The 19,024-nt window shown below is 33.9% G+C and overlaps 1 long non-coding RNA gene across 1 annotated transcript; it reads right to left on the bottom strand.

Moving 5' to 3' along the window:
• Window positions 1-616: 616 nt before the first annotated feature.
• LOC123587966 lies at window positions 617-19,024 on the bottom strand. The gene is made up of 3 exons (XR_006707634.1): window positions 18,876-19,024; window positions 5,000-5,138; window positions 617-1,057 (listed from the first exon to the last, which is right to left on the bottom strand). It is a non-coding gene; the product is annotated as an uncharacterized LOC123587966 (long non-coding RNA).

Genomic DNA, 19,024 nt, shown 5'->3' with positions numbered 1-19,024 from the left:
GTACTAGGTGAGTACTCTGAATACATTCAGAACAAATGAGAATCCATAGCTTCGATGGTCCCAGAGTCAAACATTATGAAATATTCATGGTCCAGAGTTTGTGCTTGGAAAGTAAAATATAAGTTGGGCCCATTTTCCAGGGTGAAGTTTTCATAAAATTAGAGATAATCATGTTCTGTAAATAGTTTTACATTTGTTGTATTTTAGAAACACAGGCTTTAGCTTTCTATATAAGCCCATAAAGTCTTTAAGTTTTGCAATTTTTTTGTCTTGACAATTCAAGAGCAAAGCACCATAACTTCACCACTGCCTCCATTTTATCATCTAATTCTTCCTACTGAAATATATTCTTTTAATTCTTCTTTATCTCAAATAATGTTAAATAATGAGACAGTGTTTTTAACATAATCCACATATCTTCATGTGAAAATTTCTGTTTTCTATTTGATGAATAATACACTCATCTTTTAGTAAAAATAATAGGATTCTAAATGAAAATTCAGTCATTTAAAAATATATAGCTTTGCCAATTCTGCTAAAACTAAAGGCAGATTTTTATGAAAACTGTGACTCATGCAGTAATAATTAAAATAAAAATATTACATATTTTATAAAGCTCATCTCTGATTCAGCAAATGGCAAATAACTTCCTTAGGTAGTAAAATGGGTACAGAGAACTTTGTAGTATTCACTTTTTAAAGAAAAACTAATTCTTCCAGGACATCATTTAACAAATGGCATTGCAGTTATTTAAATTCTATTTTCATGTGCATGAACTGAAAGCGACAAGAGAAATAGCAAGAGTAGCCTATTTTTATGAGTGGGAAGAATAATTAGATTTCCATGCAGAGATCAGTGCAGTGTTTTGAATTGAAACAGATTCTAGGGAAAATAATTATTGGATACATTGCTATGGTAAGGATATATGCAAAGTTCTATTTGCCCTCTGTGACTCATGGTGACCTGAAATGTTCTCCTGTTCTTTTTGAGTTGTGATGACCTTGCTGGCACCAAGCTCCTTGGATCTCATTTCAATGAAAATGCACAAGTTGATTACCTAATGTCAATGATAATAAAAAAAAAGATTTCGCCAGTTGGCTATTTATGGCTCAGGAAACTATCTGCAAACACAATTAAACACTTCATTTAAAACTTTATATCAATTATTAAAAACCAACAGAGTTGCTGTGATAGCATCATACCACACAGAATCAAAGACTTTGTTAGGATTAATTTCTTGAATCATAAATAAGTGAGTAAAAAGAGATGACAGGACTACTCGAAATGTTTAAACTTTCCAAAACTAAATAAAATCTTTTACCTGCTTGATGATTACAGCACAGACCAAATGTCTTCATTTAGAAGCCATCAACATTTACTTGCAGAATTTCACCATAGAAATTTCAGGGGAAAGTAATTATAGAGGTAATTTCAATTTAAAGCCACATAGGGAAGTAATTAAGGGTAATAATATCTGTAGCCTCTAAACAAAGATATAGAAAATAGACCCTGTATCTTATTTAAATGAAAGAGGTTACAAAGAAAATAGCAGTGAATGCGGCTTTAAGGTAAGGAAAACCACAGTATTAATAAAACATCTATTTCCAGATATACGTCACACAATTATGTGTGGCAAGATTGTGCTGTGGTGTTTTCTAGAAATATTTTTCAGATATGCTACAGATACACATAAATAGGTTACATATCTTGTTTCATATATTGTGCTCAATGTTAGTTTTGGTCTGATGGCTCCAGTCCTCTGATTTCACATTTCAAGGACTCTTTTCTAGCTTTCAAGTTAAGTTTGCAGACCTTAGTCTGGTGTTCAAAGAAGAGAAGGCATGGGGATAGAAAGAGAGTTTAAGGAGGAAGAAATAGTAATAAAGACAGTTCAGTAGTAACAATAGTATGATTCATGGTTATTTGGATTGGGAGGCAGCATTACTGGAATGCTTAAGAAGTCATCTTAGCAACCAGAGAATGTTGGGTTCAGATGCCAGCTTCACAATTTATAGGGAGCATGATTTCAGTGAATAATTTAAATCTTTCTTCATTTTTAATTTGTAATAATAATTTCAAATAGTTTCTTAATCCTTAATTTGATATAATAAAATCAAATTTCACTTCAAGTTACTATAATGATAACGGAGATATTATATTTACAGTTTTTTGCACGATGCTTGATTTGTACTTGGTAAACTTTTAATGATTATTTATTAGTATTATCCAAAGCTCCCTAACAATCTTTCCTTAGGAAATCTTCTTTTCCCACTTCTAGTTTTCCCTATTCCTATTCATTATGATCCAATGATTCTGCACAAATGAGAGATTGATGGGTCTACTGGCTGTGTTATGTCTTTCTCACTCTTTTTATTTCCATCATGGTCTCCCTACCTATATATTTCTATTTTTATCTTTCTGCTCCTTCTTATTCTTAGAAACATTGCTTTGCCTCCATTTTCACACACTGCATCCTCCAGATACTTCAAGATGTTGTATTCTCATGTTTGCATGTGTCTTCATGTGCCAAGTATCATGGGCGTACAGGTTCACAATTAAGTATCCTTCACTCTCAGGGAAAGAAGTCCAGAGAAGACCATTCAGAGAGGTTCATAGGACAGCTTTTAGCTAGATTATGGGAGATAGGCAGCATTGCAGGTTATGCAAGGAAGATTAAAAGGGGATTAATACTGTCTTCAGATCTGCAAAGGGATTTTTTATAAGAAGAGAGTTGATCTATGTTATAACAGAGAACTAATGTGTCACCTGTAAATCTGTAGAGGGACAGTCAGGAAGCAGATTTCAGCTTGGTGAAAAGACTATGCTGATGATTAAGCCAGGTAGTACTAGAAAATCCTCTTTCGTTACCTAGAGGTCAGCTTATACTTGAACCAGTCAAGGGGAAACTGGACATCCATTTGTCAAAAAAAAATCCCTCCCTTGAAGATACACAAGACTGCAATAGATGGTGTATTAGTTTCATGTAGTTGCTGTAATAAATTACCACAAAATTGGTAGCTTAAAAGAAGAAACTGATTTCTTCCTGTTCTAAAGGACAGAAGTCTGAAATCAAGGTGTCAGCTGCTTCATTTTCTCTAGAGTTTCTTGGGGAAGAGACATCCTATGCCTCTCTCTCAGCTGCTGGTGGCTGTTGGTAGTCCTCAACATTCAGCGATCGGCAGTCCTATCACTCCACCCTCAGCCTCCACTTCACATGGCCTTGTCCTCTGTAGTCTGTCTCAGAACTTCTGCCTCTCTCTTATAAGGAAACTTATGACTTACGGCCCCTCTAGATGATCCCCGATAAGATCCTCCCCTCCAGAGCCTTATCATAAACCTCTCTTTTGCCACATAAGGTAATATCCACAGGTACAAATTTAGGACATGCACATATAGTTTTGGGGGCCACCCTTTAGAACATTAGAGGAGGCCTCAACAGTTCTACGTCTCAGATTCTATTGCTCTATGATTCAGTAACTGACTTCAGTTTTGAGTAAGTGCTAGAGGAGGCAAACACTAAAGGAAACTCCAAGGAGAGTTAGCAATTTATAGGGTCACTGCCCCCAGCTAAAAAAAAGTTACATAAACCAAAAACAGCTCAGGTTTAACTCATCAGTAGAATGGGTAGATCCTGATTGTCCTGGCCACTCTATCTCTGTCATGTTATGGATTTGTTTACATAGGAGCGTTGGGATATGAATACAAATATAATACTAAGCCTATGAATATTTGTCATTATACAGAGGGAGACAGACAAAAAAGGCCCTGTTTCTGAAAGGTAATAGGGAAATAGACATAGATTTTTAAATTTTCAAAGTAATGAACTACTTTAAGGTCTGACTGTATTAACAAAAATTAACATATGGGAGAAAAATTATATGTACTTGCTTTGTAAAGAGTAGTATGTAGATAAAGAGTGAGGGAAGGTGATTTCATTAATTCTCCTTTTAATAATTGTCATGTATACAGCATCTTTTTTCCATATTCACTTAGGTTGGTAAGAAGTACTAAACCATAAAACTTGGATCAACAGATAACTGCTTCTCTGCAGTTTTAACAACTTTAATAGCTATTTTTAAAATGATTTGAATGCTTATATAATTTAGCATTGTTTCGCTAAATGATTCCTCTGTACTTTTACAGAAAAGAAGACAGATAAAAGCAGTTTTGTATGACTGCACTCATTTTTCAATGCTAAGTTTGATAGTTTAGTCTGATGATTATGATCTTCTACTTTTAGTTCCTAGTCGAATAAACATTCAATAACTTCTTGTTGGGTAATGGAGCAAACCAAATATAGAAACTGGCAAAATAATAGCTATTATTTTTATTTGACATAAAACAAATATTGACCATTTTATTCATTTAAATGCTGTTTACATGTGAACAATTTTTTGCATTTAATAATGGTTGGAATGTTTTTTGAAAAATAAGATTTCTTTTCAGTTTCACAAGTGGTGACTACCAAGTTTGAGTTAGTTATAAGAGATTTTTTATTTTAAGGGTGCATTTGAATGTTGAATGCTCAGAAGAAACGTTAGTTTATAAAATAGAGTTTCACATATAGACTATTACAATGTGTTTGTTATATTCATTAACAATGGGCAATGCTGTCATAGATTGATTAATTTAGCATGCTAGCTAGAATTTTGTGAATCACAGTTTGGTTTTTTTTTTGTCTACCTAAAGTCCTAGAGTTAAGAGATTCACTAACGTCCTAAACATAATTATCTTGCCTAATAAACAGACTGTGTTATCCATAAATACGCGATCTTCAGTCCAAATTCATAAGTTTTTTCTTTAGAATATTTTAATTCAATTTAAATCATGCATTAGCTAAGATGGTAGGTATGCAGGTATTAAAGGATTATAGAAGAATTTTTCAGACTTTAGAATACTTTTTCTCTTACCAAAAAAAATTCTACATCAAAAAGAATGTGAGAGAATGTTAAGATATGCTAAGTGCAAATGATTAATGTCCGTGTGTAAGTCTAATTACCTCTATTTTTTTTACCAGGATGATACCGATCTACCATCTGTAGAATTGGTACCTTATTTTACTTTTTTATGTTAGGGATGAAAGTTCAAGTCTCCTCCTGGCACCTTCTAACCATTTATAATTTGGTCTTCAGTAGAACCTGCAGAAGAAAGAAAGGTAATTGATTCACAAAGCTATTTCATTTTCTTGAACACTTAACCAAACATAAAATGTACAGCTGAATCAACCTATGTGTGTTGCCTTCTTTGCTCTTAAACTCAGGTTGCTTTGCACTGCTAGAGAGAATCAAACAGAAACAGTGCAGACTAGTGTCACTAAAAATGAATGGGCCACAGTCTCAAGTAATTCTTCCATGGTGTCCGGTGTTTTATTGGAAATCCATACTTTCTAACACTTCCTGTGCAATTCCTCCCCCAAGTATCTCATGGATCCCCCTGACTGTCTTATATATTTCCAGTAATAAATCCAAACTTGTGCACTCTCACTGTCTGTTGGTCACCTGCCACAACTGAGAATAAGCAGACTTGAGATGCTGAAGATTCATCTAGTACTAAGCATTGGATGCAGAATCCCTCTCTTCTTTATGTATGTTATATATTCCAGAGACATCTAATCTAGTATTTGAACCCAAATGTCATTCAGGTTTTTTGAAAGAAGCTGGTGGGGTTTTTTTGTTTTTGTTTTTCTTATATATTCTTTTCTTGAACTTTGTAAATTTGCTAACCTATTTCTTTACTTTTAAAATTCACGTAATAGGAATATTGATCTTATTGAGTTCCTATGAGATTTAATTGAGATAGTTCACATAAAGCACTAAGTACCCTATTCTTGGCATGTAAAAAGTATTAAAACAATGCTAGAAGTTATCAAGATCATCAGTATCACCATGATCATCCAATTTCCCCAAACAGAGAGTGACTCTCTGTTGATGCCAGGAAAAAAATCTAAAATCTTTAAATAGCTTACAATAATCTTGATTATTTGGGACCTGTTTCTCCTTTCAGTTCTCCAGACACGCTACTTATGCTCTCTGAACAGTGCTGCTAATTGTCTCTTGCCTCTCTCTGGGCCTTTGTACATGTTGTTTTCGTCTTACTTGAATATCTCTCCATTGCCCTTTCTACCAATAAGGTGAGGACTATCTTGAACAAAGGGAAGGGAATTCAGATGCTATTCAGCCAAAATGAATAATAAAGGTCCACTACAATATTCCTTATTGAAATTTATCCATTTTATTTAGATTTTTGCAGTTTTGGGCATGTATATATTTTTATAATATTATTATATTATTTTTTTAATATTGTATCTATAGATATCTCTCCTTTTTCATAGTGCATTTTTCCACCTTCACCCCCCACCCCCACCCTTGGTCAGTCTTCCCAAGTCTTTTCTAACTTATCAGTCTTTTCACAGAACCAGGTATTGGTTCATTATCCTCATTAATGCTTAGTTTCCATTTTGCTGATTTCTATTCTTATTTCATTAATTCCTTTCATCTTCTTTATATGGATTTTGCAATAGTAATATGGATTTAAAAATTAACTTGTTCACTAATTTATTGCTAGTTCTTAGAATAGTGTCTGGTCCATAGTAGGCTTCCAACCAGTATGTAACTAATGCATCAAGGTATAGATATCAGCTTCTTCATGAAGTTTCATTATTATTACTACCCATCCAAGATTAGATTCTGTGCTCATCTTACATTTTTTTTAGTGTATTCTGTGTTACTGAAAATGCATTATGACTTTTTTTACCCAACAGACACTAAGAAAGTCTTTTCTAAAATTCTTATGCCAGCACATTACCTAGCATTTAATAGAAAATCAAATAAATTATTGTTGGATAAAGAAATGAATTTTCATGAATTCAAAATGCAAAGTGGATCTCTTTAAACTATAATCTTGGAGTCATCAAATTTCTTGATTACCAGGATAGTGTTTGATAATCTTTTACAAATATATGACATTGTATCTCTGAATGATAATAAAAATTCTCTTCTAAGAAAATGTCCATATTTTATTTATGTCACCCTCAAAAAGTCAGGAGGCATGCCGTGTAAATAGGTGTTACCCCATTTTTTTTTCTAATCATTTCTGTAATGTCATTACACAGCACATCAGAAATTAGGATTCATCCTGACTTACTATCTAATATAAAAACAACAATGCATGTTTTTATAAATGTATCTGTATCAGGAATCAATGGATTTTAGTAATTTTATGTTCATATTCTCCACAGCTTTCAAGATTAATAAAAATAATCATTTGCCGTTTCAACTTTTATCTTTACACCTCTTTTCTTCCCCTTTCCTCCTTCTCTTTCCTCTTCACATGGCCTGCTATGACAGAGACTGACTGCACAACAGAAGGAAAGAACATATAGAGGCATTCAAATCTAGGCTTTGGCATTTCTTAACTCGTGTGATTTTCAGTAAAGTACTTCACCTCTCTGAACCTCTGTTTACTTACCTTTAAATAGCAATGACAATAAAATTAATACCTGTCTGATAGGATTACCATGGAAACTAAATGACATAATATAAATAACATTCCTGGTACATATTAGCAGATCCTCTGTTAGGTGTTCTCTAAAAAGAAGTAATATTCAAAAATTGTACCCAATATTAAGTGCAAACTCACAAATATCTGTAAGGCTAAATGAATGGGTCTGGTTCTTCCTGATAGTTTTTCTAGCTATTGTTCATCATCTAAATGGTCTCTTATGCAGCACCATAATGTCGGGCTCCTCTCTTAGGAAAGCAATCTGGCCTGATTTCCTTGCTATTGACTGAGGGTTCAGGCCACCAGTCCTAAACAGTGACATTTCATTTATACTAGATCACTGACATTCTCCTCAAGGGACCAGTACTGATAATTTCATGAATCTTTAAAACCCCCAATACTATTATAGAATGTAATTTCTGTCATAAAATTCAGTAAGTGAAGTAAATTCATGAAGCTCATAAGTGACCCTTTTGGATTTTTAATGATTCTATAAATGCATTACTAAAATAATTTATAAAGCTAAATGAGTCATTCCACACATCAATATGGGTAATTCAAACAGGTGCTTCAGCAAAATTCTGAACTGCCAGAAGTCGTGGACCTTACCCCTTTACTCTGCTTATTGCTAAATATATCTAAACTACATCACTAACCTCACTCCATAAATTTTGTAAACCTGATAATTCCACATTGACTTTGACAGATCTTTAAACTATTTTAAAACGACTTCCTGATTTCGGGTTTGCTTTTCTTTATTAGAACCTGTGTATCAATTTTTTTTCAAGATTTTGTTTGTTTGTGTCTATACATTTTGATGAAATGATATCTTGTGGTTTTTCAATCAAAAAACAGTGACAACTTCAAGGCTATTATGTGCTGTGCCCGGTGAACTAAGAGTCTAGCTATTTTTGCAAGCAATACTTGATTTTCCTTTCATAGACTTACTTGACACCAAAGTGGAACTTTCAGAGTAAAGAGTATCTGGATTTTAATCCAGCTACATTTTTTTTTAAAAAGAGCACTGCGATGAGACAAGTTATATAGACTCACTCTTCCTGTCCATAAAATATTGATCTACTGTGAGACTGTCGGGAGGATTAAAAAGAATAAAATATGTCACCATTTATTATGGGAAAGGTGTTCAATAAATATTGGTTCTCTTCTCATTTCCTTCTAATCACACTGGTTTCTTTTATGCTTTCTTACAGGATAAACGTGACATTTTAAAAATAGAGACCAAGATGAGAAATGTATTTGCAAACCCTTTCTTATCATTTTCTATTCAAATAAATACTACACATCCTCCTATTGTCCTGTCTCACTTAGCATTTTAGGTTCATGTTTTCTTTTAAAAAAAGTTCTTTTATACTTTCCTCCTGGCAGTGCTATTTCTTTGTTCACTCTTAAATAACTGTCATGATTTCTATTTTTGGAAGACTTACTATTTGGCTTGGGTGCAACTTTGTTTCTTTATTCTTTTTGGTGACTTTTACCACTACTGGGCTAATTTATTAAGGAAGGTATTTTGTTACCAGTTTCTTCAGATGTATATTGTGATAAGGAAGTCAGTGACATCTAATGACAGGAAAGATCTAGACTGAGGTGAAGAGTCCATTTACTGCCAGTAACTAGCCATCATCAGATGTTAAATAAGCTTTTTAAAATATCAAGATATTGAAAAAAATCATAATTGACTTCATAGTCACAACTTAAATATTTATGAATTTGCAAGGTCTCTTTCAATATTCAAATCTCAGGGTAAGCCAGTTTCACAATGCTCTTTCTGAAAAGTATAGAGAATTAACACTTTTATATGGCTTCTCCCTACACTTGTCCCTTTGATCTATACATGTGCTCATTCCACATTTATGGAAAAGTCAGATTTTCATATTCCTTTCTAATTCTTTAATTATTTTTATTAGCATTATCATTATTTAGTTCTCTCAATGCGGACATTACTTTTACATGGCAACTTGGGTTTAAAATGCACATTCATCTCCTTTCTTGAATAAATAAGTAAATGAATTAATGATGTGTGTAAGATGGATGAACTGATCCCATACTCTTCAGTGAATAAAAGAGATGCTGATAGGGTATAGTTTTGGCCAAGTTCCCAGAGCTGTGACTCCAAGTCTGATTTTCTGAGTCCTAGTCCTTTATTTCTTAAATTACATTCTTCTTTTCAATTTCCCATTTCTCTTTGTATCTTCCTGAAGTCATGAGCAGTGATCTTCCTTAAAGATTTTATTTGATTTACTAAGCGTTCTTTTTTGCTTTCGTCTATATAGAAAGATAACAAGATTAATGAACAAATGCAAGAAGACTTAGATATACCATCTGTATTGATCTTTAGAGAAACAAAATCAATACAGAATCAATTCATATTCAACCACCATGAATATAGATGTATATGATTGATATGAGTATGAATGTATGTTCATATTACATATTATGGAGGCTGAGACGTCTCAAGATCTCTGAATACATATTACGGAGGCTGAGATGTTCCAAGGTCTGCAGGTGGGAACTGGAGGCTCAGGAGAGCCAGTGGTGTAAGTTTAAGTCTGAAAGTGATCAGACTCAAGATTCAGGAAGAGCTGTTGTTTATATCCCAAATTTGAAGGCAGGAAAATACCTATGTCCTAGGTCAAAGCAGTCAGACAGAAAACGTTACTCACAGAAGGGTTAGCTTTTTTGTTCTATTTAGGCCTTCAGCTGATTGGATGATGACAGCACACATTTGGGAAGGCAATCTGCTTTACTCAGTCTACTGATTAAAATATTACTTGCATCCAAAAACACCTTTACAGACACACCCAGAATAATGTTTGACCAGTTATCTGGGCATTCTGCGACCCAATCAAGTTGACACATAAAATTAACCATCACATCATCTCTTTTTTTTTCATGTTGTTTGGCAGACATTTTTAATGCTTCGCATTTATGTGGGAAGCAAAACAAATAATTAAAGCAATGTGCATCTCTTAGGCTCTGCAAAGCCAATAAATAAGAAAGTGACAAAGCTTGGAGAAACACTTAATTTTTTATTTATTAAAAAATTTTTTTTAATGTTTATTTATTTTTGAGAGAGACAGAGACAGAATGCGAGTGGGTTAGGGGCAGAGAGAGAGGAAGACACAGAAGCGGAAGCAGGCTCCAGGCTCTGAGCTGTCAGCACAGAGCCTGGCGCAGGGCTCGAACTCACCAGCCGTGAGATCATGACCTGAGCCGAAGTCGGATGCTCAACTGACTGAACCACCCAGGAGCCCCTAGCACTTAATTTTTTAAATCTTTAATACTTTCTAAGCATTTTCTCAATGTGGTCACAGAAAGAATCAATTGAGAATTATTTCAGAAGAAAATTTAATTACTCTGCAGGATTAAAATTTTAATTATGAGTATTCAATTAAATGTTAATATTGAGATTTACTCTTCAGATTTTTACACAAATATGTCCTCTCATATGCATAAAGATAAAGGAGGTTCATAGTAAATTTTGTTTTTGTTTTTTTTTTTTTGCAGTTCACTAAATCACTGATAATTGACTTTGTGCTTATGACCTGAAAAGTAATAATAAGACTATTCTTACATGATCTACTGGAAAAAAATTTAGTTGGTTGATTTGGATGTCACTACCTAGACAATTTAGAAAGGGACTACCTTTGTGGACAATTGGAAGTGATCAGCATTGTAGAAAAGAAACAAATGAAAACAAATAAAATGAATTTTGATATTTTTCTTTTGTCACTCTAACTCTTAGTAATACAGAAAGTCATTTCCGTTTCATACAGTTTTAAGGTTGAAAGGGAATTGTATTTAATTTAGCTTTCTTAATATTACAAATGAAAACTGTGAGGCTAGAGGAGTTACAAGAATGTTGGTGAAAAAATATTTCCCTGCTCTAAACACTGGGCCACCACACCTTCCCACATCACTTATAGAAGGAACACCAGCTCAGGTGACTTGAGTTTTACTTCCAAATCTGCAACACTAGCATGTGATGTTGACCATGTCAATCTCTGTACTTTTGATTCCTCCTCTCTGAAATGAGGTTGTTGGAAGATATGATTTCTGTGATACCTCCCAACTATAAAGAAGGAGAAGGGACATAGGTACTTAGAAAGAAAGAAAAACACACAGAATAAAATATGATGGGCTTTACATTGATGAATGATGGTGGTATGCAATAAACAACTTATTTTAATTTCTTTCTCTAGAGATTTCTTCTCAAAATAGGAAGATAATTTATTAAGGTATATCATTTACCTAGATGATACTACACTTAACTATATGTTATGATAAAGTTAACATTAATAGTTCAAATAGCCTTGATTAAAACTTCAAATTATCGGGGCATCTGGGTGGCTCAGTTGGTTGAGCGTCCAACTGTGGCTCAGGTCATGATCTCATGGTTTGTGGGTTTGAGCCCTGCCTCGGGCTCTGTGTTGACAGCTCAGAGCCTGGAGCCTGCTTTGGATTCTGTCTCCTTCTCTCTCTGCCCCTCTTCATTTGTGCTCTGTCTCTCTGTCTCTCAAAAATAAATAAATGTAAAAAAAATTTTTAAAAGAAACTTCAAATTATCAACAGTCTTGCTAGTCAAATAATAAAGTTAATATTTTAATTTAATTTTATAAAATGTGGATTATTATTGGCTGCATTTACTTTCCTTTTGAAATTTGAAATGAATGGAATTCGTTGGCTAATATGTAATGTCATATCTTATGAGGGCTTCTGAGAAAAAAAAAGAAAACTCCACCAAACTAAGTACTCCCAAGTAAAATTTTCTTCTGGATCTAATTGTTTCATTTGTGAAATGATTCTATCTAAAATTCAACAAATTGAAAATAATGATTGGAAAATCTGGAAAAAGAGTGTATGATATGGTGTGATGTCATCTTTGTGAATAATACCATGGGCTAAACTTTTTAAATAAAAGTTGAAGGAATTCATTGTCAGAGTATATGAGAATATCAACAATTGGCAGATGTACTTCTCATTTCAGCACACCTCTAATATATCATGGAACTACATTCTGATTGCTGCGAAGTGTGTAATATAGGAAATCTTTAAAAATTGAATCTACTTGTAACCACTGAGGTAAGTTTTTCCCACTATTTTCTTTGTTGCTTATAAAATATATACTCTCTTTTATTGATCACACTTTATTAATACAAATGTATATTATTTACACATACAGACACAAGATTTCAGTCTCTTTGAATGTTTTTGACATAATACTTTGGATAATTTTTGTTATATTGAACTAGTAAGTCTGATTGGAAATCAAAATCTGTGCATTTAGGATAATATTTTTAAAGAAAATCCCATATGAGTGCATTATTTACTATGGTCAATTTAATTGTACTTTTCCCGATAGAAATAGCATAAGTAATTTCATATGCAATCTATAGTCTTACCCTACACTTCCTTAAAACAAAGTCTGAGGCAAGGGTTAACTGCCAGTAGGTGATTTGGTAGATGTAATGCCAGGCCAGCAAGGTGAGGGGGAAAAGAAATGAAGAAGGCAGAATGGAAAACAATAGTCTTTTTTCTGATGTGGTGCCTGGGTGGCTCAGTTGGTTAAGCATCCGACTTCAGCTCAGGTCATGATCTCACAGTTCATGAATTCGATCCCCGCGTAGCTCTGCATGGACAGCTCAGAGCCTGTGACCTGCTTTGGATTCTGTGTCTCCCTCACTCCCTGCCCATCCCTCACTCACGCTCTGTCTCTCTTTTCAAAATAAGTGAACATTTAAAAACCTTTTTAAGAAGACCAAATTATCTAGTAAGAATTAGCAAACATAAATATTTTGAGTAATTGGTGCCATATTTAAAACCACATCCATTGTATTTTGGTCCGATCAATTGTGCCACTGTCATTTTTTCCCCCTTTAAAACAGCAAAGTATATAGAGTGCAATGATTTACCAATTTTCCCAGATCATCAGACTAATAACAGCATCTAATTTGTACAACTGTCTTATAAAATAAATGCAATAAATTTTCAATAAATGATTTTAAATCTGTAAAAACTTTGGGGTGTGTGGGTGGTTCAGTCGGTTGAGTGTCCAACTTCGGCTTAGGTCATGATCTCACGGTTTGTGAGTTTGAGTTCCATGTTGGGCTCACCGATGTCAGTGCAGAGGCCACTTCCGATCTTCTGTCCCCCTCTTTCTGCCCCTCACCCGCTCATACTGTCTCTCAAAAATAAAAAATGAAAAAAAAAACATTAAGTATGTAAAAACCTTGACATATCACCAATTTCTACATCTAAACTTTAGTTTCTAGATGCATAATTTAAGTGAGTATATTTTTCATAACTTATCCCTTTGATTTTTTCCACTTAAGCATAAAATATATTAATTCTTTCGTGTAAGCTTGTGGAGTGAAGCTAATTATTTCCTGTTATCATTGAGTGAGGAGGTAACCCCAGAATAGATGCAGAGAAAATTTATCCCAAAGATTTACAAAGTCAGAATTATAATTTGTTCACAGGCCTGCAAGTGAAACCACTTTTATAAATTGCCTCAGGAAAATCATGATCAAATGAGTTTCAAACAAGCCAGGATCAGAAAGAACTCTGTGTTGTTTCTGAAACAATCAATGCCATAATACACATTTTTACACATTTTACTGCATTTAAATGTTGCTATATATAGTTTTCTTAAACGTCCACTAGTTTTTTAAGATTTATTCCAATTATGCAATTAAATGGAATCAGAAAAAAAAATTATTCCTGAAATATAACACATACTTTGTTTCCAAATTATGATATGTGAAGATATCCTAAAACTTTGACATACACTTTTGTCATAGTAAGAACCTCAGATTATTTGTGGAAAGTCTGTTCTCGAGTAAAAAATTAGAATTACATTATTAGGTACTATGGTTATCGGATTAAAAAACTAAATGCATCTCATATAGGAAAAGATTCAATAAAACGTGGTGTGCCTAAGAATTTATTAGATTCATGTTGCAATATCCCTTGTAATGTACTGGTTTTATGCAGTTTAGCATTTTAAATGTATGCCAATGAAATATGTAGAACACATAGAATTTTAGATTTGAAATTTAAATTACTGAGTGTATTACTGTTTATGGCTTTAAAAAAACAAATTTTATTTTAAATTAGTTGTTTAAAAATATATTTTAAATTAGTTGTTTAAGTAGTATTCTTAACTAATGCTTTATCTTTTTTTTTCAATATATGAAGTTTATTGTCAAATTGGTTTCCATACAACACCCAGTGCTCATCCCAAAAGGTGCCCTCCTCAATACCCCTCACCCACCCCCATCAACCCTCCCACCCCCATCAACCCTCAGTTTGTTCTCAGCTTTTAAGAGTCTCTTATGCTTTGGCTCTCTCCCACTCTAACCTCTTTTTTTTTTCCTTCCCCTCCCCCATTTAACATCCATATTTTCCACTAGTGATAATATTGTCTTTACAGTCAGGTATTGGAAATACCAAAGATGGGTGTCCAAAACTAGTATGGGCATAGATACGTGTGCTCTTTCATGAGTAAAAACCAGTAAGCTTTGATTTGTTTTCTAGTCATGTTTATATGTGTGTATTGAGTGAATGCATGATTCCATTTCTATTACATTCTATTTTTTCACCTATCACAAGTAAGTGCTTATCTGTGTTGGCTGTTGTGTTGTGCATGGAAGAATAATGCCTAAATGAGATTATTGTCCCTGCCTTTAAGGTTTTCAGTTTTACTTTTTTTTGCTTTATGAATTATGCATTTGTGAATATCTTTTTTAATGTTTTATTTATTTATTTTGAGAGAGAGAGAGAGAGAGAGTGTACACACAAGCAGGGGGTGGGCAGAAAGACAGAGGGAGAGAGAATCTTAAGCATGGTCCATGCTGTCAGTGCAGAGCCCCATGTGAGGCTCGATCTCACAAACCCTGAGATCATGACCTGAGCTGTGAAATCAAGGTGTCTGACACTTAAGTGACTGAACCACCCAGGTAATCTCTGAATATCTTTGAATAATCTTAAGATTTCAGTGTCTGGCCATAGAATATAGAAAACTAATTCATATATATCATTGAAACTATGATCTGTAATAAGTATTTTCCACAAACTGAATGCTTAAAAGTTGAGAAGTATAGATTCATCACACATTCCCAAAATTTCAATAATTTTTTGAAAATCTGAACCAAAGAAGTTTTATGTCTTCTGTGATTGATATCTGTACCAACACAGTTTTTCTTTTTATTTTTAATGTTCTATTTGTTTTTGAGGGAGAGATAGAGCACAAGTCGGGGAGGGGCAGAGAGAGAGGGGGACACAGAATCTGAAGCAGGCTCCGGGCTCCGAGCTCTCAGCATAGTGCCCCACACGGGGCTCGAACCCACGAACCTTGAGATCATGATCTGAGCTGAAGTCAGATGTTTATCCGAATGAACCACCCAGGTGCCCCTGTACCGATGCAGCTTTATAATTAGCACTGTTTGGAGTGCATACTGAAGCAAAATCAAATGAATAATTTCATGATTTTTGTTTCATTGTGTATGTTAGTTATGTTACAGATGTATACCATACACAGGTAGTTTGGGGAACAATGTCTAAAATATCTATAACATTTTACACCTCACATTTCCTTAAGTTTAATTTTAGTACGTTCAATGGAATAGTAACATGTATTCAATTATTCTTTGAATTTATATAGAATGAAATGATGTAGCATTATATAACTGAATAAAAATGCCTTTTAGAATCATCTGGTTTTCAGTATGATTTTTTCAGCGTCAATCTAGTCTAGTTTCAATAATTTCTCACGACAACTCTTTTTAAATTTTCTATAATAAGCACCAATTCTATCAAGAAAATACTATGCATAGATTAATCCTATTTTCCTGAGAAAGAATTGTTGATAATTGCAAGTGGACTTTAGTTAAGCTAATATCTAAAGAGAATTATTTATGTGACTGGATAAAAATGTGGCTGAATGAAAATCTTCCAGCAGAACTGCAGATGGACAGAACAAATCAGGTAATAACGAGGACAAGAAACTTGGCTATGTTTCTGAGTAATTTAATTACAATTCCTTGGAATAAATACTTGCAGAGTTATAAAGTATGATGGACCAGAGTTCAGGAGATAACTCTCTTAGGATCAAGGACAGAAGATGCCAAAACAGAGCAAAAACTAAATCAAAAAGCTTTTTTTGAATTTAAACAAGTGTATATGGCTTTTTAAAAAAGCGTGTGTGTGTGTGTGTGTGTGTGTGTGTGTGTGTGTTTAATCTGGAACCAAGGAATTTCATGCTGTTGTTCAGACTAAAGATCTTCCTTTCTCTATAGCAGGCAGTGTTACAGTTTGTTGACCTGATTCTCACTGCGTTCTGCAATCAAATTATTTAATTAACAACGTAACTGTGTTTTAGCTTCATCAACAAATAACTGGAGTTTCTCAAATTTCTATCCTTCCATGTTTTTTCTTTAAGAAAATGATAAAAAAAATTTTATCAGCGCTCTAAGAAGGCCATACTTTGACCTACGAGTTCTGAGGGGGGCCCTTCATTGCTGTCTACATTGCTGGATTCCTCTACTGGTCCTCCCATCCCCATCGCTTTGGCTTCTCAGCTCAGTCTGGGCCGTGTCTTTCTCTTATATCTTATTATTTGCAACATTAATTTCTGACATGATGATTTATGTACATATTATATATTAACAGATACAGCACTAGATCTCGGAATTTTTTATTACAATTCAATAGCTTAAAGGAAAATATTTTGTGTTTACTTCCTCTGAGTTCAACATTTAAGAACCACCAGTGTCCTGATCAGCATTTCTAGGCCATCATTATGAGAAAGGCTTTTATAAAGTATAACACATTATTTTACTTCTAATTTTTTTCCTTGAAGTATTTTCAACATAATTTTTAGGTCTGCCTCTTTCTTCCTTCATATGTCTATGACAAACATCTTAGGCGAATTGCAGTTGTAACTATTTGTTCTAAATTTATTTCTATACTAACTAAAAAATATGAAAGTGTGGAAGATAAATCTAGAATGAAATGAGTGAATAAGGATAAAATATGGATTTCAATAGTTCATCTGATTCAGAATAAAAATTGAATTGGAAAGGAAATAGAGGTAAGGAAATTTCCTATGTTCTCCTTTGCAAATTAATGATGACCTTACTTATGTATAGCAAATCCTGCTTTCATCTTGTTCATTAAATGAAATTATACATTACAATGCAAAATATGAAATAGTTTAATTTATTAAAAAAATAGTCTCTATGAAACCCAATATGCATGTATTTCTAACATCAAAATAAAACAAATAGCAACTCAGCATCAAAAATAATAGAGACTAAAGTAAATTTTCCTGCAATACCAAGGGGAGAGTAAATTAGTAATACACAGAAGAGCTTTTTAAAACGTAAGGGAAAAGATGCCTTGTCCCTCTTCCCTTGTCCCTCACTTTCATTCTAATCTCCATCAAATCATGTAGAGAGAAGACTGAGGAAATTCTCTTGTGTCTCCCCCCAGATATTTGTGGCTTAGCTGTTTTTTACACAGATCAACTTAATTCATTCTATTTTATTCAATTTTCCTCTTCCTCTTCCATCTTGGCTCAAAATTGCAAGCCATGCACAACCTCCTGCCGGAAGGGGAATGGGTGTTTGTACAAATTGCTGAATCTGAACATTTTACTCCTCATATGAATCTTAACAATGCTTTGTCCTTCTGCGTGTCCCTTCTAGGTCAGTGATCAATGGGGTCTCTCGTGGTTTTGCGTCCATGAAAAATGTCAATGGCACAGCCTGCTGAACCCTTACATAGCTGATGGCATTTCTCTGCATTTGAAGTATATTATCCACCTTTGTTTCTATAATGTGTTCTAAAAATGTTTCTCTGTCCTTCAGGCTATACAATGGTAAATGTTGAAATTTTCCATTTTTTGTGTGTTTGTGTTGGTAACATGTTCCAAAAACTTTACATGTCCAGTATCGTATCAGGAGCTGAATGCCTGTAGATTTTGGACCAAAGGCTCCCAGGTCAATGAATGTCTAACATCATGGTCCACATTGTCCAAAAAGGCTCATTTCTGAAGAATTTGTGGAGATGGTGTTAAAATTTGTTTTGAATCTCAGTATTACAGGGGAATTTTTAGGCTTTTTCAATAACTAATAGAGGTGTATTTGGTCCTCAGAATAGCGCATCCAGTTGCATTTTGCACACTAATCCCAAAATTATACTGTTGATCTCAGAGTGATTTCCATCATTGTCTTCAATTTTGTGGCATTATTCTACAATCAACAGAGTTCATGTTATCTCAGTCAGCTAAAGACAAATGTTTCATAACAAACACCTCAAGAATCTAGCATGAAACATAATGAGCATTTCTCACTTACATGTCTGTATTGTGGTTGAGGACTGGCTGCTCTAGATCGAGTTTCAGTAAACTTGGTCTATATCTGCTTCACATGACTTTCATTTTCCTGGGATCACAGGATACCATGGCATGTCCTCATGGTGCTTGCAAAAGCTCAAGAAAGCAAAG

This window comes from Leopardus geoffroyi, chromosome D3, assembly GCF_018350155.1.
Source record: "Leopardus geoffroyi isolate Oge1 chromosome D3, O.geoffroyi_Oge1_pat1.0, whole genome shotgun sequence".
Taxonomy (NCBI): domain Eukaryota; kingdom Metazoa; phylum Chordata; class Mammalia; order Carnivora; family Felidae; genus Leopardus; species Leopardus geoffroyi.
Note: the sequence above shows the minus strand (reverse complement) of the source record. Positions and strands in the feature narration are given on the sequence as shown.